Here is a 21088-nt window from a genome sequence, read left to right as displayed (position 1 = left end):
GACCATCGGGTTTGGTTTCGAGTTGAAGTTCGGCTCCACATGACATTTCGTTGTACATGTTACCTTCTTCAACGGAGGTACGTTGAGCTTGGAAGATTCGAATTTGAAGATCGGTTTGAACGACAACGCTTAGAAGCAGAACGGATTTAACATTAACCTTTCGACTTAGGGCGTCGGCGACAACATTCGCTTTACCGGGATGGTAATGAATTTCGCAATCGTAATCACTAAGTAATTCGGCCCATCGTCGTTGTCTCATATTGAGATCTTTTTGGTCAAAAATGTGTTGAAGACTTTTATGATCGGTAAAAACCACACATTTCGTACCATAAAGGTAATGTCTCCAGATTTTGAGAGCGAAAACAACGGCACCAAGTTCGAGATCATGAGTCGTGTAGTTCTTCTCGTTGACCTTAAGTTGCCTTGATGCGTAAGCGATGACTTGACCTCTTTGCATGAGGACACAACCAAGACCTTGATGAGAGGCATCACAAAATACCACAAAATCGTCGTTTCCATCGGGAAGGGTTAAAATGGGAGCATTGCAAAGCATGTCCTTGAGAGTACAAAAGGCTTTTTCTTGCTTCGAACCCCAATCAAATGGTTTTCCTTTATGAGTGAGGGAGGTAAAAGGCAAAGAGATCTTGGAAAAGTTTCGAATGAAACGTCGATAATATCCGGTTAAACCGAGGAAGGATCGAATTTCCGTAGGAGTCGTTGGAGTTTTCCAATCCTTAACGGCCTCAATTTTAGCAGGATCAACATGAATACCTTTGTTGTTTACGATATGTCCCAAAAATTGAACTTGCTCGAGCCAAAATTCGCATTTGGAGAACTTGGCATAAAGTCGTTCGTTTCTAAGAAGTTCGAGAATGGAACGCAAATTATGCTCATGTTCGGCTTTGGATTTGGAAAAGATGAGAATGTCATCAATAAAGACAATAACGAATTTATCGAGGAATGGTTTGCAAACGCGGTTCATGAGGTCCATAAACACCGCGGGTGCATTTGTTAACCCGAAGGGCATAACCAAAAATTCGAAATGTCCATATCGAGTACGGAAAGCGGTTTTTGGAATGTCTTCTTCGCGAACACGCAATTGATGATAACCTGATCGAAGATCGATTTTGGAGAAGCAAGTTGCGCCTTGAAGTTGGTCGAATAGGTTATCGATTCGTGGCAAGGGATAACGATTTTTAATGGTGAGTTTGTTAAGTTCCCTATAATCGATGCACATACGAAACTAACCATCCTTCTTTTTCACGAAGAGAACAGGAGCGCCCCAAGGAGAAGAGCTAGGACGAATGAAACCTTTATTGGAAAGTTCTTCGAGTTGGTTCAATAATTCTTGCATTTCTGACGGGGCTAAACGGTAAGGAGCCTTGGCCACAGGCATCGCGCCGGGCACAAGATCGATTCGAAATTCAATCGGACGAACGGGTGGAAGACCGGTGACATCGTCGGGAAAGACATCGAGGAAATCACGAACAATAGAAATATCTTGGATTTTCCTTTCCTTTTTGTCTTTTGTCGCCAAGAGAGCTAGGAGCGGAGCATACTTTTGGCGTATGTATTTTTGCGATTAAGAACACGACATGAGATTAAGCCTTCTCGAAGTAGCTTTTTCGAAGACCTTAAGGATTTTACCGTTGACAAGCGGAATGCGAATGAATTTATCGAAGCAAACAACATCGGCACGGTGCAAAGATAACCAATCCATGCCTACTATGACATCGAAACTTCCCATTTGCATCGGGATGAGATCGATGGAGAATTTATGGTTAGCAAGAACGAGAGTACAATCGCAGACGACGGAATTTATGGTGATGGAGTTTCCATTGGCGACTTCAACAGAAAACGACCGGGAAAGCTTGGTTCGAGACACGGCAATTTTTTACTCAAATTTCAAAGAAATGAAACTTCTATCATCACCCGTATCAAATAAAATGGAAGCCAAATGTCGGTTCACTAAAAACATACCATTCACAACATCGTTTGCCGCTTGAGCTTGATTAACATTCATCTTGAAAGCTCGTCCTTGATTGCCTTGGTTGACTTGAGGTGCTTGCGGTGGTGGAGGAGGTGGTGCTTGTATGGCTTGGATGGGTTGGATGAGTGGTGCATTGTGTTGGAAAAGTTAAGGTTGGTAGGTTTGAACTTGGTAAGCTTGAGTTTGGTAGTAAGGTGCGGTCATGGTTTGGTTTGTAAGGATGAGGCGAGGACAATTGTTGCGGAAATGGTTAGGGTTACCGCAATTGTAGCAAGCTCGGGGTTGTTGAGGTAGGTTTGGTGGGTAGGGTGCATATCGGTGTTAAGTATTTTGGGGAAAAGTTCTTGGTTGGTTAGGTTGGGTTCGTTGTGCGGATCGGCATGTGGTGTTGAGATGACCAAGTCGGTTACAAATGGTACAATGGCGACAAGGCATGTTTGGTGGGTGATAGAGTTGGCAAATGTTGCATAGTAGGGCGGTACCGGTATATGGTTTTCGGGTTTGGGGTGGAATTTGGGTTTGTTGTTGAGGTTGGGGTTGGGCAACGGCATAGTTTCGGTAGTTGGTTTTGGGTTTGTTGTTGTTGTTATTGTTGTGACGGGAAGAGTTGGAGTAGTTAATGGCTTGTGGTGCGGGTTCAACCTTGGCTTGTGGTGCGGGCTCGGGTTTGGCTTTTTCGTTTGGTTTCTTGAGGGTTAGGGTACCCACTTTCACATGATTCTCCGATAGTGCACCGGCTAGAGTAATGGCATCCTCAAGATTCACGGGTTTGCTACTCAAGACTGAGTCCCGGATTTGCATAGGTAAACCCCCAATGTATTTGTCAAGCTCACGCTCAGCCGGGGTAACCAAATGAGGGACGAGAATGCTCAACTCGTGGAAACGGAGTGAGTAAGCGGCCTTATCACCACTATCTTGCTTGAGGTTCCAAAATTCCTCCTCAAGCTTTTGAAGTTCGTGTTTGGGACAAAACTTCTTCATCATGAGTGCCTTGAGGTCGGACCATGGAAGAGCCATAGCCGTTTCCGACCCTTGGAGATGCATGACACTACCCCACCATGTTAGAGCGGTTTTTTTAAACATGCTTGAAGCAAAATTTGTCTTTTTCGCTTCGAGGCACTCGCTATATCTAAACACATTCTCCATAGACTCGAACCATTGCAATAAGGTAGTCGCACAGTTCGTACCCCAGAATTCGGTTGGGTTGGCACTAGTAAATTGCTTATATGGGTAGGATACGGGTTTGGGTTCAACGGGTGCAACAACGGGTGGAGGAGGTTGGTAGCTTGGATTTGAGTTACAAGTTCGGGAATCACAGCGGCCATTTGCTTGACGATAAAAGCAGCCATACTTCGGTTGGTGCTCTTGCGCGGTCTTAGTGGAGGCATGCTAAAAGATTATAAAGAAATGGAATAAGTTTTAGGTAAAAAGAAATGGATATGAGAGTGTATAAAATAAGAATAAGGTGAAGTTAAATTTTCTTTTTGATTGTGAATCCTAAAGTTAGTGAGGAGTAGATGTTAGTGTTAGATAAAATATAAATCTTTGTATATAAACAACAAACCGGAAACAATCTTAAATGATTTTGAGATTTTGAGGGGTTAAAGCTTAAAATTTTGAGATTTTGAGGTTTATGGAGTCGAAAAAATCGTACATGAACCACCATGATTTGATATTCCAACTCAAAAAAAAAAATTTATAAAACACAACGTTGGAGTCTAAACATGTGCACGAATCACCGTAACTTTTTCATGTTTTCGACTCAAATAACGATAATAACACCATAAATCGGAATACAACGTCATGTCAAAGCACTAGTCCACGAATCACCGTAGTTCTATTGTTTTGACACCGAAAAATTAGGATGGCGACCGGAACGCTCGCATTCGACTACTTAAAGTATTGACATGTATAACATGGTTTGTGGCCTAGAAAACGAGCACTATAGTCCCACCATTCCAGGTAAGTAAATCACCTTCGATTCTTGGAATCTTTTTGTCAAATGGTCGTTTTATAATGTCTTGTTTCCTATGAGGGCTACGAACCCGATATAAATGCAACCTTTAAGGGATTATAAACAAGGGGATCCAAGTTAACTTGTAATCCATAAAACACAATGAAAATATGCTTTTTGCGTTTTAAGGTAAGGATACCTTGGAAATACTATGAAAGTGTGTGTAGGTTCCCTGGATGGATCGCACGAGATATCTCGATCTACTCAGGTGCGGAATCCCTGCGTAGATCGTTACGAGTATAGAACACGAATCACACGAACACACGAAACGAACACACGTTATATAATAACTCAAACACGTGATACGATATCACTATTACAGACACACGTTACAGCTCTCGTAACAACTCGAACAAACTAACACGAACAACTAAAATAATTAACCACAAACAGCCGTAACCTAGGACTATTTATACACGACAACTTCGCCTGGCATGTTCAGGCGAAGTTGTCCATAACTTCGCTTGACTAACAAGTTCGCCTAGGCGAACTTGTTAACAACTTCGCTTAAGACATATATAAAACATAATTAACATTACAGACTCGATTACAGACACTAGACTATGAACTACTGACATTATGCACCAACAGACTCCCCCTTGGCAGTAGCTTCATGTCTTGATCTTCAAGCACGTGTCTTGTAACCTTCAATCTCTTTGTCTTCATGCATGTACTCCTTCTCTCACACATACCGTGACTACTCGCTGATATTTCCTCGCTTCGTCTTTCCAAGCAGGAATATAAAATATCTTCTTTTCATTTAACACCTGCAGATCAGCTTTCGATAAATTAACAAGATGCATCGGATCATACACTCTTAGCACTTCTTGTTCGTCTTCGCCCCTCAATAACTTCGCTTGGCCATAACTTCGCTTGGCTGCTAACTTCGCCTGGCCAATAACATCGCCGAAACCCACGAACAGTGACGGCAACTTCGCTTGAATCCCATAACTTCGCCTGCGGCGCTGATTGGCCAGAAATGATCAGAAACGTGCCAGAAACACCAAAACGCAGATCTCGAACCATAGCATAAGAGCCTAAGGCTCTGATACCACATGTAGGTTCCCTGGATGGATCGCACGAGATATCTCGATCTACTCAGGTGCGGAATCCCTGCGTAGATCGTTACGAGTATAGAACACGAATCACACGAACACACGAAACGAACACACGTTATATAATAACTCAAACACGTGATACGATATCACTATTACAGACACACGTTACAGCTCTCGTAACAACTCGAACAAACTAACACGAACAACTAAAACAATTAACCACAAACAGCCGTAACCTAGGACTATTTATACACGACAACTTCGCCTGGCATGTTCAGGCGAAGTTGTCCATAACTTCGCTTGACTAACAAGTTCGCCTAGGCGAACTTGTTAACAACTTCGCTTAAGACATATATAAAACATAATTAACATTACAGACTCGATTACAGACACTAGACTATGAACTACTGACATTATGCACCAACAGTGTGTGTATGTGAACATTTGGGATATTGGTGAATTTTAAACAAGTTTATAAATAATATGCGATATGAACAATCAAAATAGAGTAAACACGTATGAGCACACGTATAAGACCCTAAGCATAACAATATTAGGTCGTTACGTCTAACCACCTATCCTATTGTCATGTCTCTGATACCAATCTGTCACACCCTGACCAAAGGCGGCGGAACATGCCGAGGTGTAACGATTGTCCATAAGCACATGACACTAATTAAAATGACAGTATTTAATAAACTCATTTCATTTCACAACATCGAAAATGTCACATAACAATTATCCATAAAATAACCATAAACAAGATATCACAAAATATGGCAAATTTGATATTGTTCATTTTTACTAATATCCTAAGGTCTTTGATGTCGTTTTCTTCACAATCATAAATCAACTAAGATGCAAACCTGCAACATTTTATAAAATAAAGTTTGTCAACACAAAGGTTGGTGAACAATTCATAAGTTTAATCATATTAGTATATAATAAAGATAGCCACAAAACTTGCATACGAAACGATAAATAAAATTGGTAATTTGGATAAATAGATATCGCTAAACACATTTGCGACACCTAGCTACAAGGGGATGCCAAATAGTCTAGGATTTTATAGTTATCGTTAATTGCATTACGTTAACGACACCTTGCTATAAGGGGATGCCAAATAGTCTAGGATTTTATAGTTCCACCAACCAAAAGCGATAAACACATAGGCATATAAGCATAGAACACCAAATTGAGCAATTATTTAGTTAAGTATACAACTACGTTTGTGGTTTAAGATTCAAATATAAAGCATGTTGTTGAATAAGTATGAAATGTCACCCCCAAAATAAAATATGGAAAATGGGGTATGAAGTACTCACCTTCAAGTAGTAAACTTGAAAGATGATAATTTGGAGATTTGTCGGAACGACGAGTTTAACGCACAATGCCTAAAAAGAAAAGAAGTCTTGAATTTAGATAGTGTGACATTTGTCAATTTCGGGTTATTTTATACTTGTATTCTTAATGTAAACCCGACCCGTTTTGTATCCCAAACCTTTCGATATTATCAAAATGATGAATTGTGTGTTAAATATTTGTTTTATAGTTGTTGGATAAAAAAAACACCCTTTTCGGTTCTTAAAATTCCTCAAAAACGCTCAAAACGAACTCCAGGGACTAAAACTACCAAAATGGAGACTTGAATGACACATTTGTAGTTTGTGCTTCTTGGGTCTATAACCAACCCATTTTCATGAAACACCCTTTATGAAAGACCCATTCAACTTACTCTATATATACACACCCATCTTCTTCATTTGTGCTTGCTCATTTCTTCATTTCTCTCTCAAATTCTTGAATTCTAAGGTTGTTCTTCATAAGCTAATCTTTCATTTTAACTAACTTCTCAATACTTAAAGCTTGATGTTACAACATATATATAATATACACTCCTTGTTTACCTTCGGTCTTTCATTTCTCCGGTCTCGACCGGTTGAAATGTCGGGCTAGTAAGGCAAGGTTACATGGAGGACTTTGTAGTCCTTGTTTATATATTTAACAAATCTAACCATATAACTTGTTATACTTGCTTAACTTCTACGTATTTTAGTTTATTGTTCATATTTGTCAAGTTCCATGGTATTGGGTATGTGGTGACTAGCCTCGGTTTCATCCCGAGTTGAGAACCGAACCAAAAACCGAACTTTTGTTTAAAAGCATTATTGTTAACTTTTTGAATGTAAAACTTCATCATCATCATCATCGTACTCAGTATATCCCACCAATAGCAATGCTATGGTAGGGTCTGAGGAGGGTAAGATGTAGACAGCCTTACCTCTATCCCATAGGGACAGAGAGGCTGCTTCCGGTGAGACCCCCGGCTCGATAGTAGTTTTGCATCAAGCCTTGGACATAAGGCACATAGCACTCAATCATCGGGACACCGGCTGATCGGTGCATGTGCCATTGTCTTTCAGCTATCAATGCCACCACATGATGCCTGATTAACCTTCCGCCACTTTTAACGTTATTTTCACGAGATTAGTAAAATAACGTCAAAATTAGTACAATTTTACTTTTGCCCACCCGAGGGTTCACACATATATACATTATATGCGCGCACCGCAAGCAGGGCATATAAGTTATTTTACAAGTTCCATGGTAATTGGGTATGTGGTAACCATCCTCGGTCTTATTCCGAGTCAAGGACCGAACCAAAAACCGAACTTTTGTTTAAAAGCTTTATTGTTAACTTTTTGAATGTAAAACTTGAGTATTATTATTTATATGTTATTTTACAAGTTCCATGGTAATTGGGTATGTGGTAACCATCCTCGGTCTTATTTCGAGTCAAGGACCGAACCAAAAACCGAACTAAACCGAGTTCACTCCCTTAAGACACACAAGTGTGTTTTTAGCCACCAAAACTCATATTTTTCTTCAAGATTATATTTTAAATCAATTTTAGTTAGTTTCTAAACATACTTGGCATGTCGGTAACCAACTTGATCTTATAACAAGTTTGAACCGATAAGGTCGTATACTCGCTTAACGAACGTTAAGGTTCTTCACAATAGAACTACATACTCGGTTAAGTCTATTTTGATTTTATTGAGTTATCTCATAACATTTATTATTTTGGGAAGTTAACTGTGAGCTTGGTCAATTATCAAGTCTCGAACCGACAAACCCGAACACTCGTTTAAACCTCGTTTTGGGTATTCTTATAACCAAGGGTTTTGCAATATCGCATTTTAACCCACATTATTACTTAACATAGGTTGAGTAAAAAAAAAGAAAAAAACTAATGAATAGAATACCGAGACCCGGTTTCGAGTAAACTTATTTTACAAAACTCGTTTATTTAATTTCTCAAATATTTACATTTTAAATCCTAAACTTTATTTATTTACTTTATTTGTCATGTATTTTATTTTAAACCCTTCCTAGACTACCTGCTAACACAAGACCCGTTTAATATAGGTCTTGCTCGTTAAACCGATCTCTCCGATTATTCACGACACTATCTTTCAAGTTACTTGTTAATGTGAGTACTTTTTCATTCCCCGTTTTCCATCTTTCGTTTTGGGGGTGACATTGCATACTTATTCAAATTCAAATGATTTATACTTGAGTCTTAAACCACAACACGTATTGTATATGTTTACTTAAATAAATGCTCGATTTGGCGTTATATGCTTTACATGATTATGTGCAAATTCTTGAATGCTAAGGCGGGTAGCCTCATCAAAGTATGATCATACGTTAATTCCGAGTATATATGGTATCCCCATATAGAAAGGTGTCGTCAATATATTCTTATTGACGATTCATCAATGTATTCTTATTGACGGTTTTATTATCTAAATTGTTGCTATTATTTATTGTTTTCATATACTAGTTGTGGATTTCATACTATATACTTATTGTCCAAAACTATGAAAATTGCTCACCAACCTTCGTGTTGACAACCTCTATTTTATGCAATGTTACAGGTTTGATGTTAGCTTGATTGGATTACTTGAAGAAACTTATTATCTTGGCTTTAGAATATTAGAAAATAAAATAACAAGTTATTTGTTTATCTATCTATTTGGCATTTTGTATGAACAATTGTTGTGTTATTTGTGATGATATGGATTTAAATGAGTTGTTTAAATATTGTAACTTTATAGTGTCATTGTGCAATGAGCAATCATGTCGCGCCTCGACGTTTCCGCCTTCATTGATCCGGGTGTGACAGAAAGGTTGTCTTGAAGGTCTTTAAACAAAATAAATGTTGAGAAATGTAAATAATTAAAGTTCAAGGTTTAAAATGTAACTATTTAAGAATTTATAATAATAACCCTTTAAAATGTAAGTTTGCTCGAAACCAGGTTAAAGTATCTAACCTTAATATTTACTCAACCTATGTTAAGTAATAAGGTGGGTAAAATGCAAGAATGCAAATCCCTTTGGAATAAAGATACTAAAACGGTTTTTTTTTATCGAGTGTTCGGGTTGTCGGTTCGGGTCTTGATAATTGGTCAAACCCAAAGTCAACTTTCCAAAATATTGAATGTTATGAGATAACTCAATAAAATTTAATAAGACTTAACCAAGTATGTAGTTCCATTGTTTTAGAACTAACAACGCACGTTAAGCGAGTGTTCGGTTTTGTCGGTCCAAACTTTGTTATGAGATCAAGTTGGATCCAACATTTCCAAGTATTTAAGAAAATATTTAAAAATCAATTTGTAACTATTTTTAAAGAAATATACAAGTCTTGATGGCTAAAAAAACACACTTGTGTGTCTTAAGCGAGTAAGAATCGGTTTGGGTCGGTTTCCATCTCACAACAAGTTCATAGATGGTTTCCACATGTCCAAACACTAAAGAACTTGTATAATAATATACAAATAAAAAAATACCAAAAGTTAATAATAAAGTCTTTAAACAAAAGTTCGGTTTTCGGTTCGGATCGTGTTTCGGGTTAAGACCGAGGTAAGATTCTACAAACCCATAACCATAGAATTTGTAAAAATGATTTTAGAAACTTAGATCTAACAATAAGCATGTTTAAACAATTATTTAACAAAACTAGTAACAAAGTTCGGTTTACGGTTTAGAGCTATTTACGGTTAAACCGAAGCATAGACCCTTAAAAACCCATAACCATGGAACTTGTAAACATGACCAACAAACTAAAATAAGCAAGATTAATATGTATGAACAAGTTATATAGATGTATATATATTAAGAACACGAAGTCTTCCATGAAGCCTTGCCTTATGAGGTCCGAAACCTCACCGACCGGAATCGGAAAAGTAACTACTAAAGGGAAACATGGGGTGTATATTATATATGTGTTGCACAACCATAAACAAGTATTAATAAGGCTACATAAACTAATTAAGATGAAAGACTAAAAACCTTCAAGAACACTTAAGAAGATAACCTTGAATCTTTGATGTTTGAGAGAGTTTTTTTTTTTTTTTTTGAGTTGTAGCAAGGGAAAATGAAGAGGAAATGTGGTGTATATATAGGGTAATGTTGGTGGTCAAATATGGGTGTGAGACGCAAGATTTTTCATGCAAAATGGATCAAGACAAAAACATAAAACAACAAAAATAAACAAATAAATAAATAAATAAATAATAAAAATAAAAATAAAGATAGGATGTTTTCAAGACCCAACAAGTGTGAAACAATATTGTAACATAAATCCATCATTTTGATTATAACATAAGCTTCGGTTTACAAATCGGGTCGGTTTACATAATAAACAAATACAAAAACGAATACAAATAAAACCCGAAATTGACGAATGTCACACTAATGGATTTTGTAAAATCATGCTTGTTTAAAGTTTAAATCATTTTTCTCATATTTTTCTCCATCAAACATCCAGTTAGTCCGGTAACTCTTGAATCAACTCTTTTATCAATTCCTTGTCAGTAAGACATGTAGCGTATAGCCGTATATTAGCTGGATGTAATCTTTTGTAATGATTAAATTAAAAAATAAATAAAAATCACTATATAGAAATATATCTAGTCGAAATGGTTATTCACGTAACTTTCCCTGTTTAAGTATTTCTTATATTTCTTGTATGGTTACTTTTAGTTACCCCTATTATTAAGGCAGCCGATCCTCCCACACCACCTTGGATCTTCATACACCACATTTTTTCCTATACGGCTCGTATTGGATTATACGGTCGTATAGCACCTGAATACTGTCATATTGTGTCGGAGATTGTCGTTCATTGTTTGTAGTGCCTTGGATAGCCCTATACGGTTGTATAGACCTATACGGGGCTGGGCGTATAGAGCTATACGGTCGTATAGACAATTTTTTTGAAAATTTTAAATATTAATACGTTAATATGCCAGTATAGACCTATACGGGCGTATAGGGTTATACGACCGTATAGGACTCGACGGACAGAAGCTAGGGTCACGTGGATGATGGATTGGATGATTCGCAAGGCAACGGAGGAGTGCATTCCAGTTCCCATGGTGCCGGATATACTTGGTTCACCACCGGCACCGGAGCCACAGGCGCAGGGGCTACCACCACAGTAGTTCTTATTTTATTTTCAGTATGTGCACTCTTATGAACTTTATGTATGTGAAGCACGTGTTAAAAACTTGATGTATTTTAGGATGAACTGTTTACTTTTATGCATATAGACCATGTGTTTGGAGCATGATGTATTTTGAGGTGCACTTTTATTTTTATGTATGTGGACTAGATGTTTATCAGTATGTTTTGGCCAAAATCTTATACGGCAGTGGTTGGTCAAAGGCAGGCTGACTTTTTCTGCAAAAGTTTTCTATACGGTCATATAGCCCTATACGACCGTATAGGTGTTATGGTGTGTCAGATAGCCCTATACGAGCCATTTAATACCTATACGGCTCGTATAGGTCTATACGGTCGTATAGGTTGAAAAAAGCTGTTTTTCTATACGGTCGTATAGCCCTATACGACCGTATAGGTGTTCTGGTGTGTCAGATAGCCATATACGAGTCATTTAATACCTATACGACTCGTATAGGTCTATACGGTCATATAGGTTGAAAAAAGCTGTTTTTTGTCCCCCTGTCGGTAATGCGTAGCCTATACAACCGTATAGTCCTATACGAGCCGTATAAACATATGGAGGTGGTGTAGGAGGACCACATCCCATTATTAGTAGTATATCTTAAATATTACAAAACCAAATAAAATTTTTCTTTTTATTCTTCGCTTCTGTTTTCCTGGTAACCTTTTCCTTTTTAATCCGATTTCTAAAAATAAAAAAGCACTTGTATTCAATCATTTTCTGACAAAGTGACAAATAATTGAAAGGGGTATCAATATCATAGGCGAGGGAAGCATGTGGTGTGGAAGTGATTATGTCAACTTGTTATTCGTCAAATGCATGAAAACAAACAAATCCACCCATGTTTCCACCCTCATTCCTGTTTTATTTCATTTCTTTAATCATCACAATAATAGTTATACATAGGATCCTCTATAATCGATTCACCCTTCTATCAATTATGTTCGGTTCCAGCTTAAATTTGTTTAAGATGAGTTTTTATAAAGTTTGAGTTCAAACTCATATATAAAAACCGAGTTCAAAATATATAATAAAAAAGTCGTAAAAAAGCAATAAAATGTTTCAATTTTATATAACCATGATGGAAAATACATGCACTATAACACTAACATATAAAATCACATTGATTTGTCAGAACCATAAAAACTACAAAAAAACCCTGTGCATGATGCCAATGCCACAGGGATTGGCCTAAGACTATCCCCATTGGTATGAAATGTTCGGTCGGTCGTTGATTAAAGAATTAAAGAAAAAGCAAAACTCTTGTTTTGGAGGCGATCAGGTTGGTGGACCAACTGTTGTTCGATCGGAAGCACATCACCCATATTCCATTTTCTAATTCCTTTTTAGTTGTTATGCCACAAATAATTGTGCTTCTTGCTGAATATATATTTTATTAACTTTTGATTACAATATGTATGTTTAATAAAAAAGAAAAAGCAGTTTATTTTTATTTTTTTCTTATATTTTTAATAAAACAAAAAATTATATCTATGTAGTTAAAGTGGCATGTGGTGCTGGTATTTATATAATTAAATAATGTATTTTTTTAGTTTTAATTTTATAAAAAGCAACTCTGTATATTTGATAAAAAATATTGTTTGCCTTAGGTTGTGAATGGGAGTGAAAATTTGAATTGAGTTGGGTTGTATAGGTGGTAGAGAGAAATTAATATTTTATTGAAAGATTGGGTTTGGTTGGGTTGTGAATGGGAGTAGTCTAAGCATCTCCTACATCATACCATACCAACAATTTCAAATTCACTTACCATTAATAACAATACAATTTTTAAGGGTAAAACAGTAATTTGACGTTTTGCCAAAGACATACCCCCCAGGCAGTCGGTGGCTCTTTAAAGTTTTGAGTCCACTGAAAATCTGCAATAGATGATGTTAAAAGACCATAATCACTCGCAGCCGTCATTAATAATTCTGAGAATTGTTTCTGTAAATATCAATATAAAAATAAAATGATTAGCATAGTGATTATTAGATTTTGCAAATGCATGTTTACACAATAAAACTATAAAAAATCAGGATATATTTATACAAATCATTATAACTTAACTGTAATAACTAACCTGATATTCTAATTTCCACAGGAATACAGTCTAATGAATATGGTTGTTGAAGACGGGCTATAATTCGGTCCTGTAAATTAAATAAGCAATAAATGAGAAAGATCCATACATGAATCGCATTAAACATGCTCACAGGTGACACGCATAGGGGTGTTGATCGGGTTTATTATTTGGGGCGGATAGTCGGGCTTTTGTGTATGATATTGTAACCGATAACAGACTCATGTCACTATCGGGTTTAGGTTTGGACATGTTTGCTAGACTTAACCGCATGGTTGGTCCTTGTAGTTTACAGTTTTTACAAACTTGCTCCTTATAGTTCAGTAATTACACAGTTAATCCTGATTGTTGTAAGAATGTTCATAAATGAGTGCGATAGTTACATTTTCATAACATGAATAGTCCTTAGCAACTAACGTCGTTAAATTTTCCAGTTAAGTAAAATGAAATTACCAGACTACCCTTCCTATTAAATATTTCAACAAATTAAATTCTAAAAATCAATCAATCAATCAATCAATCATACCCAGTAAAATCCCACCGACAGCAAAGCTATAGGTAGGGTCTGGGGAGGGTGGGATGTAGGCACACCGTACCTCTATCCAAAGGAATAAAGAGGTGGCTTCCAGAGAGACCCTCGGCTCTAAGTACATGTGTATGAAGCAAAATAAAACTTTAATTTTCTTCCTACATCTAAATAATAAAACTTTTAAGTGGGACCCACCCCAATCTTCTTCCTCCCTGTCCCCACCCCCTCCCTCCAAATACCAATGCTTGTTTATGCCTCTATCACGTTTAGTTAAATTAAATTGGTCATGATTTGGTTTGCAAACGTGTTGACCGTTTGTTGTTCGATCCCGAATGCCACCTTATAGTAAGACCACCACGTACCACCATAGATGGCCACCGTCCTTCAGCTAGCTCCGCCGTCGATGACCACCGTCGACGCTGGTAGTTGTTAATAATCATGCTTTGTTTGTCGGAGAACCAAGCTTCGCTGGATATACGTGGTATTGCCAGAAAATTCGTCTTACGCGCCGGAGCCGCGTTGTATGTATGCTCCCTATCTCAGATCCTTACCCCGTCGTCCAATCTGAACCGGGAACCACCATCTCTACTTGTTGGTTAATGAACCGTCGAGAATGACAAGGCTGCGGTGGTGGAACCCTAGCCGCTGAATGTTCCATCGTTGGAGAATCGCTTCTGTTGGGGCTCGGCAGAACTCGTGGCTATTGCTTCTCTGTCAAGAGCTCTCTCTCTATCGTTCCAAACACTTAAGTTTATTATATTTATATTTCTTTTAATATTTAGTTTATTGAAATAAAAGGATATTTTAGTAATTTCTTTGAACTTAACTGAAAAGTTTATCACTGTTATTTGATAAGGACCATCCATGTTATGAAAACTAACTATCTAGCTCATTTGTGAACATCTTTCCAACTAACGGGGTCAATTGTGTAATTACTAAACCACGAGGAGCAAGCACGCAAAAAGTGTAAACCACAGGTACCAACATGCAGTTAAGTTTGTTATTGAAAATTGATTGGAGAGGTTCTAACTGACATGCTGTTTAGAAAGTAAATATAATTCAAGACAAGAACATAATCTTCATACTATTTGGAAAGTTAATGTGTATTCACGAAATCTTGATAACAGGCCAAAAGTAAAACCAATGTAGTTCGTGTTATTCGGGTTAATCGGTTCGGGTCATTCGGGTTTTTAATGTTGAACGGTTTAACCAATTACCCGAACCTAATAACAATCGGTTTTCGGGTTTGTTCGGGTTGGGTTAATCAGGTATATGTCAAATCGGATCGGTCGGGTTAATCAGGCGCAAGGAAATTCGACAGGCCTAGATATATACTCGTATAGTGAATTTTTCAAAACCATAGCCATATGATGATTAACATAAAAAGTCGCACGCGAAGTTGTATTTAAAAAATGTCTATCAAACTATTAGGGAACTTTACAGATAAAAATATTAAGAGAAGGCCCTAACTGGATTACCTTATTCTGGATAACATCTTCTAATATTGCAATGATCCTTGTTAAAATTTCTATTTTCTTTTCCATTTCACTCACATGTGTCAGGTGTGCAACATTCTTATCTTCCTGAAAATCACAAATAATATGTTTAACTGATTTGGTCCCAACTGTCAACAAAGAGAATCGGTAGCTCAAAAAACATTAATTAAGTTTTCACTTAAAGAACACAACTACAATATTATGGATCTTGCAATAAGATGAAAATGCAACTGCAAAGATTAACAAAAGATCGACAACTTCACCTTTCGACCTTGAAGTTCAACCTGCAAATCTGCAATTTTTCTTTGCACAGAGGTAAGTTCCCTTAAGACTCGTATCAGCTCGTCACTTTTTTCACCACCAGAAGATAGATTCTGCAAGTCTTCCTAACCATAAAAACAATATATATATATAGGATTAGGTTCATTTCAGAAGTGTTTCTTAGTGTGAGAAGTGCGAGAAGTAATTATAACCAATCATAATTTTTCTTTTATTTATGATTTATTTTAATAGAAGGGGCATCTTGGTAAAAAGTTTTTTTTTTCATAGGATGAGTTACATATTTTTTGTTTTTAATTTAAATATTTTTATAATATAACTAGTTTCATTTGCCATAAAATAATCGGTCTTCATAATTTCATTTTATCAACAAATATAACTAAGTTGCATACTATTTTTTTTTAAATTGCTTGTTTTTTTTTGTATTTTTAATTTATGATTAATTCCTTCATTTTAATTTTTTGAACTTAACCAAATTTATGAAGATTTTCAATTTTATACTGAATTCGTAAAATCACATACACAGTACATAAATGATCATGCACACGATAAAATTTACACATACAATTCAAATTCCACCTCCTCAGTGTATATATATGAACCTGCACACGATAAAATTTACACATACACAATTAGAAATACCACCTACATAGTACATACATGAACTTACATAACTACATACGATAAAATTTACATATACACAATTCGAAATACCATGTACATGGTACATATATAGACCTACACACAATAAAATATACACATACACAATTCGAAATAACACCTACACATTACATATATGAACCTACACAAGATATAATTTATACATATACAATTCAAAATACCACCTACACAGTACATATATGAACCCACACACTATGAAATAATTTTTTTTTTACATTAAACTACATATAATAAATAACAGATCATGCTAATAGCCTACACTTATAAAATTTCCGCATACACATTCGTGAAATCATCTACACAATACATATATGAACTTACATAATATTATTTGTGTAAAATAGTTTGTAAAATAATTTCATGAATTAAATTATTTATGATTTGAAACAAATGAAAAAAAAATAAAAAACAACAAATTGAAGTTATATCGTGATGTATTTCAATATTTGTATATTCGAAAGAAAAGAAAAAAAATGAAGTCAAACATTGGTATTAAATACGGATAGGAATATTATGCTAGTATTAATCATTAAATGATTTATTAGCAAATGTTTAGGGAATTCATTGAATTATAAACATTTATTATGTTAGAATAAGACCAAAGTACCCATTTTCAATAAAAGCCTTATAAATAAATTCCATATTATTAGAAGAATGCCATTATGATTATGAACCATAGATCAAGTATATCAATGGCTCAGATTTATTTCTCGCACTTCTCGCTATAATATCACTTCTCGCAAGATCCATCCCATATATATATATATATATATTAGCAAACACACACATTCTAATGTTCAATGATCTATGCAGTCAATGTGGAAAAATATCGGATATCGGTCAAGGACCAATATTTGAGATATCGGTTATCGCGGTAAAATATCGGTAATTTTAATATCATGCAGAATGTGTATATATAGCAATTTAACATACTATACTCTCCTACCATTAACAAATTAACCTTTTGCAACTTACAAAACACTAACTGCTGTAACAAATAGGAACTGATTAAGTCTTAAAGCACTAAGATTAAACACTAAAAATTGACAATAAACTCTGTAAAGTTCCCTAATAGTTTGATAGACATTTTTTAAATACAATTTTGGCGTGCGACTTATTATGTTAATCATTATATGGCTATGGTTTAAAAAAACCACTATGTAAGACTTAAAAAACTGATTGGGAAAATCAGTGATATATCGGTCAAACATCAGTCCAATATCGGTCAATATTGCAATATTATCAGTACCGATATTCTGTTACATGTCCGATAACCACTATAGCACTGACATCGACTGCATAGACAATGATATTAGAAACTGTTGATCACAAAATCAAATGATAAAATCATCAGTCATTCTGTGATCATACATATAACATGAGCTTTAGTTTCTGCCTGTTGTATATCTCACCAATACCACTGCAGCCTTATAGTCTTTTAAATTCTTCAAAAATTATGGATTATGGTTACCAATTATACACTTAACTTCAAAGCATAAACCCTAACATTAGGTCTACAAAGCAAAAAAATAACTAATCACCGATTGTTTGGGTATTGCAGATAGTAACTAAACCCTAAAATCACAGCAAGCAAATGAGTATTATGAGTGTATGAGATAACAAATGTTGCAATTGACCTGAGAAGGAGAAGAAGCAGCCGAGAACCCTACGTCGCCGGCGACGGAGAGGACGTCTGACATGCCACCGAGTCGCCGTGGTTTTCTTCCCACCCAACTACCGTCGATTCCTTCAATTATCGACGTCATTCTCAACCTGTTGTATAACTTGTTTGGTGGCTTTCTAAAAATTTCAGGGGTTTTGCAGTTATCGAAAATGAAACTAGCAGCCTAGTGTCATGATTTGTGTGGACACTTGAAAAGTTTGAGTTTGTATTTCATCGGGCTTGGTTTAGTGGGATAGGAGGCGCACATGTATAGTCGTGTTTGCACGACGCGTCATTTGGTAGTGGGTTGTTGCCGCTCGCTTGATGAGTTCAAGACAGGACGAAACCAGCAGACCCTGATCATGAGCGGACCGATTGACTGACCTTCGAACCGCCACACGAAGTTTGAGAATATAACTCCGTGACACTAGTCCTTTAACTATTAATCACCTTCCATTTATAGTGCTGGTGTTTATTCAAATTACATTGAACCAGTTACAACATCTGACTTTGAGACATCACTTTGTTACTTAAAAGTTCAGCATTTTTACTAATCATCAATTCATGTGTCCTTACATAGTTACACTAAATCCTAGATCAGTTCCATTTGGGTTTCTGACGAGGTAACCCACGTAGGCATTAGTGTTTCTTAGCGAATCAAGTTCGAGTTGTCGCAACACACATGTTCTTCAACATGATTAAATGGCACCTAAACTTTTGACCTTAGAGAAAATCAAGTTTATAATAGATTCATTTAACGATAGTGAAAACTTTGATAATGGGTCAAAATCACATCTCTTTGGGCCCACACAATTTGGTCAATGGGACATCGGTCACTAGAAAAATAAAAAATGTTATAAGAATTAAAATGGGTGAATAACTGACCATGTAAGTTTTAGATGTATAACAAGTTATTCAAACTTTAAGAGAACTTTGTAGTTAAGATGTTGCTTGACTACTTAATAATACATGAGCGACTAAGTAGATAAGAGTTACTTGAGTAATCATCAGTAACATATATAATATATATACATAGTATGTTGTATTCATGTGAATGCTAACTAAATGTTATTGTGCGTTCTAAAGTCTTGAATCTTGATTCTCATCAATCTATCTAATTTTGAGCTTTGACATGTGAATTCGTAACACGACACTTAGTATTGTTTGTATATAAAAAGCATAAATAAACAAGGCACACCAAAACCAAGTCAAAACATTAAAAAAAAACACAGTTTTAAAAGCCCCTTGCAGGCTTTGCTCACCTATTATCTCGGGTGTATTTCCCAGCGTAGGACATAACCTTTTGAGCATAGCTTTTATCAAAGGCAGCATACCATATGCGATACATCCATTGCATGAGATACCCCTTCCACACAACCTCAAAATCACATTTATAAGTTTAAATTGTTTAGTTTATTGCTACACATCTTATATATACATCCATCCACCATATTTACAGGCATATCAAATTTATGACAAGTTCTAACTACCTATTCAACGACATGCCCAATTGTCCAATTCCATTGCATATGGAACCCATGAGGTCCAAGGACTTCGAAATGTAAAATCCGTTTGAAAGATTCTCGAAGTCTTAAGATTTTTAAACGTAAAACAAATATTAATATATTATAAAGAAAGAAATAATAAGGTTTTATCACTCTTAACTTAATACGTTTGTTATCAATAATAATTTTTTGTTTGGATAGTATAATAATTACTTTTTTTTTGAACGACTAACTAAAAAATATATATAAAAAAGCAAGCAAGATTCTAGAAACATCAAAGTACAAAAGAGGAACAACAAAGAAAGAACAAAGAAGCATCCAAAAAATATATTATCTTCTCAAATACCAATGTGTTAGTTACAATAATATTAGGCAAAGGAACCGGGTTTAAATGAGTATAAATTCAAAAATAATAATTACTTTCTAATTAGTTAAATATACATGCCTTTAAAAAATAAATAAATATAGATGGAGAAATGGGCTGATTAAATCTACCTGGACTTGTTAATGGGCTGATTCATCCAAATTGTTTCTTGAAAACTAGGGTTTATGATTCAGCTCTTCTGTATATAAACTCATCACCTCTTCCTTTACCCAATACCCAAAATTAGGGTTTATGTTTCTTTAGTTTTTACGCCTAATTTTTTTTTCCTAAATCAGTTCTTAAATTTCGTTTACGATCGTTTATCATCGGCGATTTCATTTATTTGGGGCGAAAATTTTCAATTTTCGTAAAATCCATTGCAAAATCGTCGTAAATCAAGCCTTATCCGTTGTAGCAGCGGTTGAGCCATCCTTCACAGGGAGGTTCCCGTCGCCGGAGCTGGCGTTGTCACATCCTATCGCCTTAGGGAGCATAATATGCCATGATCTTTTGGGACTGGCCGTGAGAAAAACATTATTGTTTTCAATTTAGCTAAGCTTTGTTTCCTGACGGTTTTTTTTTTTATATTTGGGGCGAAACGTTTAGTTTTCGTAAAATCCAATTCCAAATCGTCGTAAATCAAGCCTTCTCCGGTGTCACAGCGGTTGAGCCATCCTTCACTGGGAGGTTCCCGTCGCCGGAGCTGGCGTTGTCACATCCTATCGCCTTGGGGAGCATAATAGCTTTGATCTTTTGGGTCTGGCCGTGAGAAAAACATTTTTAATATATGTTTAATTTTAATATTTATTTAGGCCGATGATGAGATATGCTATAAAAGAACACCATCTTTCGGGACTGAATACCCTTGATGTTAATAATGCGATTCTGAGGCTT

At 36.0% G+C, this 21088-nt stretch overlaps 1 non-coding gene and 1 pseudogene across 1 annotated transcript; one reads left to right on the top strand and one right to left on the bottom strand.

The window, feature by feature from the left end:
* Positions 1-12715: 12715 nt before the first annotated feature.
* On the bottom strand, positions 12716-18428 carry LOC143594966 (AUGMIN subunit 2-like; annotated as a pseudogene).
* A 2576-nt stretch (positions 18429-21004) lies between these two features.
* LOC143594975 (small nucleolar RNA SNORD96 family) lies at positions 21005-21088 on the top strand. Its single transcript, XR_013146446.1, has one exon. It is a non-coding gene; the product is annotated as a small nucleolar RNA SNORD96 family (small nucleolar RNA).

This window comes from Bidens hawaiensis, unplaced genomic scaffold, assembly GCF_021521415.1.
Source record: "Bidens hawaiensis isolate Kalapana, Puna unplaced genomic scaffold, B.hawaiensis_p1.1 tig00044427_1, whole genome shotgun sequence".
Taxonomy (NCBI): domain Eukaryota; kingdom Viridiplantae; phylum Streptophyta; class Magnoliopsida; order Asterales; family Asteraceae; genus Bidens; species Bidens hawaiensis.
This window is presented reverse-complemented; position numbering and strand designations above follow the sequence as displayed.